This window comes from Manis pentadactyla, chromosome 3 (assembly GCF_030020395.1).
Source record: "Manis pentadactyla isolate mManPen7 chromosome 3, mManPen7.hap1, whole genome shotgun sequence".
Taxonomy (NCBI): Eukaryota; Metazoa; Chordata; class Mammalia; order Pholidota; family Manidae; genus Manis; species Manis pentadactyla.
The window spans coordinates 68,512,528-68,519,078 of record NC_080021.1 but is presented as its reverse complement, the minus strand read 5'-3'; the positions used below and the strand labels follow the sequence as shown (position 1 = coordinate 68,519,078).

Below are 6,551 nucleotides of genomic sequence, written 5' to 3'. Positions count from 1 at the left end.
CCCATATGTTCTTTTAACAGTAAATAGTCTTTAGTTGTAAGATTTTGGAGCACTACAACTTGCACTTCTCCTAATTCTTTGTTGAGTTCCAACAGTATAGATCCAGTCAAATTTGTTGTTTTACTGTATGCAAAAGCCAGCTTAGATATTTCGTTCTTCATTCCCATGGCAAGTCCAGGAACTGGTGGGATGAATGCAGCTACAACTGTAGCAGCGCCTGGATCTTTGTTGAGGTTTTTTGATGATCATCTTCTGGTATGACTCTTCCAGAGAGTGCTGATGTTGGAAGTTCTTCTTCATATCGTATCTAAGTTCATTTTCTGGGTAGCTAAATTAGGCTTTGATCCTCTGTATAAACACAAACAGAGCCTTTGCCCACACTTTGATATGCCCTTTATACCATTGTGTAGAACTCATTGGAGGTCACCACACAGGAACTGCTTTTTTTTTAAGAGAAAGGAATATTATCAGAAAAATGCACCTCCATAGCTGATCATCTGACACCTTTAAGTGATCAAAATTAAGGATATTTAAAACATGCATTAATCGTTGATTTACAGTAGTTTTATCCTATCAGGGAGTAATCCCCCTTTTCTTTCTTTCTTTTTTTTTTGTTATCTTTAATCTACACTTACATGAAGAATATTATGTTTACTAGGCTCTCCCCTATACCAGGTCCCCGCTATAAACCCCTTTACAGTCACTGTCCATCAGCATAGCAAAATGTTGTAGAATCACTACTTGTCTTCTCTGTGTTGTACAGCCCTCCCCTTTCTCCCACCCCCCCATGCATGCTAATCTTAATACCTCCCTTCTTCTTCCTCCCCCTTATCCCTCCCTACCCACCCATCCTCCCCAGTCCCTTTCCCTTTGGTACCTGTTAGTCCATTCTTGGGTTCTGTGATTCCACTGCTGTTTTGTTCCTTCAGTTTTTCCTTTGTTCTTATACTCCACAGATGAGTGAAATCATTTGGTATTTCTCTTTCTCCGCTTGGCTTATTTCACTGAGCATAATACCCTCCAGCTCCATCCATGTTGCTGCAAATGGTAGGATTTGCCCTCTTCTTATGGCTAAGTAATATTCCATTGTGTATATGTACCACATCTTCTTTATCCATTCATCTACCGATGGATATTTAGGTTGCTTCCAATTCTTGGCTATTGTAAATAGTGCTGCGATAAACATAGGGGTGCATCTATCTTTTCCAAACTTGATTGCTGCGTTCTTAGGGTAAATTCCTAGGAGTGGAATTCCTTGGTCAAATGGTAAGTCTGTTTTGAGCATTTTGATGAACCTCCATACTGCTTTCCACAATGGTTGAACTAACTTACATTCCCACCAGCAGTGTAGGAGGGTTCCCCTTTCTCCACAGCCTTGCCAACATTTGTTGTTGTTTGTCTTTTGGATGGCAGCCATACTTACTGGTGTGAAGGGATACCTCATTGTAGTTTTAGTTTGCATTTCTCTGATAATTAGCGATGTGGAGCATCTTTTCATGTGTCCGTTGGTCATCTGTATTTCTTTTTTGGAGAACTGTCTGTTCAGTTTCTCTGCCCATTTTTTAATTGGATTATTTGTTTTTTGTTTGTTGAGGCATGTGAGCTCTTTATATATTTTGGATGTCAAGCCTTTATCAGATCTCTCATTTACAAATATATTCTCCCATACTGTAGGGTTCCTTTTTGTTCTATTGATGGTGTCTTTTGCTGTACAGAAGCTTTTCAGCTTAATATAGTCCCACTTGTTCATTTTTGCTGTTGTTTTCCTTGCCCGGGGAGATATGTTCAAGAAGAGGTCACTCATGTTTATGTCTAAGAGGATTTTGCCTATGTTTTTTTCCAAGAGTTTAATGGTTTCATGACTTACATTCAGGTCTTTGATCCATTTTGAATATACTTTTGTATATGGGGTTAGACAATGGTCCAGTTTCATTATCCTACATGTAGCTGTCCAGTTTTGCCAGCACCATCTGTTGAAGAGACTATCATTTCCCCATTGTATGTCCATGGCTCCTTTATCAAATATTAATTGACCATATATGTTTGGGTTAATGTCTGGAGTCTCTATTCTGTTCCACTTGTCTGTGGCTGTTCTTGTGCCAGTACCAAATTATCTTGATTACTATGGCTTTATAGTAGAGCTTGAAGTTGGGGAGTGAGATCCCCCCTACTTTATTCTTCTTTCTCAGGATTGCTTTGGCTATTCGGGGTCTTTTGTGTTTCCATATGAATTTTTGAATTATTTGTTCCAGTTCATCGAAGAATGTTGCTGGTAATTTGATAGGGATTACATCAAATCTGTATATTGCTTTGGGCAGGATGGCCATTTTGATGATATTAATTCTTCCTAGCCACGAGCATGGGATGATTTTCCATTTGTTAGTGTCCCCTTCAAAATATGTTTTCTCATCATAACAGAATTAAATTAGAATCTAGAACAATATAACATCTGGGAAAAGTATCTGAAATTACAGAAAAACCTTTTAATTTCTGTAGTGAAGAAATTGCCAAAGAAATTAGCAAATGGGGGTGAAGATGAATAGCCATCATGAGCAGTACTCACAAATTCTAAAGAAAGAAAGAAAGAAAGGAAGAAAGAAAGAAATTAGAAAATATTTTACCTAATTAATAATGAAGCATAAAACCATAAAGCTTTTAAAAGGAAACATAGCATAATATCTTTGTGATTTGTCAGAGAACAAAATTTTGAAATGTAAAGCAATAACCATAATAGAAAAAATGGGTAAGTTAGACTTATGAGAATTAGAAACTGCTTAGCAAAAGCACCATCAATAAAGTAAACAGCCATGCCATAGATTTGAAGAAAATGTACCTTGCGAAACATGTATTTGACAAAGGACTGGGATGCAAGGTATATAAGGAACTCGTACAACTCAATAAAACAGATTGCTCAATAAAAATGAGCAAAGAATTGAATAGACACACCTGAAACACATGAAACAAATATATGAAAATATGCTCAACATCATTAATTATCAGGGTACCGCAAATTAAGACTACATAGGCATACCACTACATACACATCAAAATGACTAAAATTAGAAATAATATCAATACCAAATTTTACTAAGGATGTGCAGCAACTGGAAATCTAATAGACTGTTTGTTGGGAGTATAAAATGTGACAATTATTTTGGCAAAAGATCTAGCATTTCCTTATAAAGCTAAACATACATTAACCTATGATTCAACAATTCCATTTCTAGGTATTAAAAAAAATTAAAAGAAGTATGCACACAAAAAAGGCTTGCACAAGAATATTCAAACCAGCTTTATTCATAATAGCCCAAAGTGGAAAATATCCCAGAGAACCTAAAGTAGGAGAATAGATAAACAAACAGTGGTATATTCATAAAATGGAATACTACTCAGCAGTTAAAAGAATCCACTATTATTATGGAACATTCTGACTAAACTAATAAACATTATGTTGAGCAAAACAAGTCAGACAAAAAGATGCACATGCTGTAGTATTTTTTTATGAAGTTCTGAAACAATCAATGATGGAGAAAAATTTGAACAATGGTTTTCTTGATGGGGGTGGGGATTAGGATTGGTGACTGGGTAAGGGCATGAAGGGTCTTTCTGGGGTGATAGTAATATTCTGTAATGATGGGTTTGAGGTTGTGCAAGCTTTTGAATTTTTCGGAACTCAGCAAAATCTGTGCATTAAACTGTATGCAAATTTTATATCAGAAGAGAAAAAACAAATACAGAGTTCTAGTTAATGACAGGAATGCTGAAGTAGCTATGAAAAGCATACACTTGTTTGCAGTTTCCTTTAAAATGCATAAAAACATGCAATGCATCAATGTAGAAATACATACATATGTGAAAAAGTTAAGTATAGTAAAATGTTAACGCTAGAGTCTAGGTAATGGACATACTGGTGTTCACTCTAAAATTCTTTCAATTCTGCTATATGTTTCAAATTTTGTTAATAAAATATTTGAAAAAGTCTTATACCCAACATCTTTACAGAGAAAAGAAAACAGCATAAGGGTATGCTGGGTCTGAAGGGTGCCCGAGCTGGAAGGGTCTCTGCTGGTAGCCAAGACCATATTAGGGATCTTGGAAGCACTGCCAACATGTCTGATGTGCATGAAGTCACTAACCAATTCTTGGATGTGAACCTTCATGAGAACCAGAGGTCTATAAAAGTGACAGAAAGTGTCCTCAGAAGTGAATCTGAGCATCACCATGTCCTTATTGGAGCCACTGTTCCTACTGGCTTTGAGCAAACATCTGCAGATAAAGTGAGAGAAAAACTGAGGTCACTGTGCAAAATCAGCAAAGACAAAATAGGATCTCTTTTGACACTTCAGTGAAAGTCTGGCTTAGGTTCATTGTCTGAGACCAGTTGATAACTTATTTGTTGTTATTCAATAGGTTATAGATTACAAGTTCAAAGAAATGAGAAAAAGTTATAAAGGATTTTGAAGATTTGGCTGGAAAACTCCCATGCTCAGACCCTTTAAAAGTATGGAAAATTAATACCAGTGTCAAGGGGAAAAAAACACAAAAAGATAAATCAAAATTCAAGTAAGGGTGGTATGTAAAGTAAAAATTTATAATGGACAAGAAGACAAAATAAATGACAAAGATGTTAAAAAAAAGAGTTCCCTAACAGTGCCTTAGATTGACATATGTTAGACAATTATGAAAATACAGCCATTGATGAGATTCCAACATTAGCAGGTGATGATTTGTCATCCTGCAAAGATGAGACTCATGAAAGCTCAAAAGAAGACACTAATCCCCAAGTGCTAAAGTTTAGACTCATGTGTTACAGGAAAGAACTAAGTGCCTAGAACAGCGATTACAGGAAAAAAATTACACTACCAGGAAATTTCATAATGGGATAAAGATGACTTGGAAAACTTATTAGGAGAGGGTGTGGGGCTTGGGGTTGACAAAGAGGGAGAGCAGAAGTCTGCATACAGACCAGGGATCACAATGACGTTTGACTTCTCAACTGCCACTGAATTCTGAGAAAATTATTTCCAGTCTAGGATTTTATGGTCATTCAAGTGGTGAGATTAGAATAAAACATTTTAAAGGATATAAAAGACTGATCTTCATGCACTGTTTCTCAGGAATCTACTGGATGATCCTGAACCAAAACGAATTTATAAACCAAGAAAGGAAAGATATGGAATCTGGGAAACAGGAAACCCAGCTAGAGTCAGGTGAAGTTAATTTCTGAGGTGATGGTAAAGGGAAAACCTAGGATGGTGGCAGGGAAGCAGGGCCAGGAAGCCAACATACCCCAGGAGGGCAAGAGCGTCCAGGGATTCTGGAAGGGCTGTTCTAAGAAACAAAATAGCACATTTACCTGCTGTTTATATTTGTGGGGAATATATCTTATTCTCTTTCTTTATTTAGTTTTATTTATTAATGGAAGTGATTTTGGGCATGAATTAGTGGAAGGTACATCAGATATGAATTAAACAAATATGAATCATTGACTGAAGCCAGGTAAATCAAGTTATGCAAGGAAATGTTTCCTTCATTGGTAAGTACATGGTTCAGCTGTGATTACTGAATGACAATATTAATGTCAAATTGAGATATATATATAAAATATCAAATTAACCCAAAGTAATATATAGCTACGTTAGGTGAGTGGAGAAATGGGTCCATTAGAAAACTGAACTCTCATCTTCCATAGTATGAAGTCAATAGGTGTTAAGTGTTGAAAGAATCAAGAAACAATAATGTATGCTATAATTTAGGAATATGATGGTAAATACCAGAAGAAAATAACGTGAACTTCTTTCCTCTGGAAAACACAATCAGAGGTGAGGAAGGGACCAGAAGACAGTATATTTTTTTCATTATAAACCTTGTAAAATGAATAGACTTTTTAAGAAATAAATAAGAAATTAAAATTTAATATGCAATGAGGGAGAAGAATGATATTCAGATGAATACTTGAGAAATTAATTTCCAACTGAAATTCATATCATTAACTATAATAACCTTAATGTTTTTCCCTATGGCAATTACTATGGAAAAGTTAAGTGTATTAGCCAGAAACTGAGTATAATTTGAGTGAAGCAATGTACATTTTTCAATAAATTCTTTTTTTGCATGTAAGAAAACTGAATAATGTTTTCTAGAGGTCTCTGTCCCCCCAAAATTTACCAAGAGTACTGAAGATTTGAGAAATACACAAATAAGAATGAGAGAAATTTTTATGTAATATCAAATTTATTTAGAAGGGTTATAAAACATGCTTTCTTGTGTTCTATATACATTTAATAAAATATTTCACAGACATAAGTCATTGCAGGGTTGATTTCCATAAAACAAAGCTCTGAACACATCACCCCAAGCTCAAAAAATATCATTTTTGTCCCATCACCTACAAAATAGGACCTTTCTTAACTTGACATTTAATGCTCTCTATACTCTACTCCTAACACGTATTTCCTAAGAGATTTATCACCATTCTCTTTTGTGTTTCCTTCAGTAGAGCTAAACTGAGATCCCAGCAGTTGCTCATAATCAATCTTTTTTCTTGTCTC

The 6,551-nt window shown here is 35.5% G+C and overlaps 1 pseudogene; it reads left to right on the top strand.

The window, feature by feature from the left end:
• Positions 1–3,777: 3,777 nt before the first annotated feature.
• Positions 3,778–4,848, top strand: LOC118912776 (tRNA (guanine(6)-N2)-methyltransferase THUMP3-like; annotated as a pseudogene).
• The last annotated feature ends 1,703 nt before the right edge of the window (positions 4,849–6,551 follow it).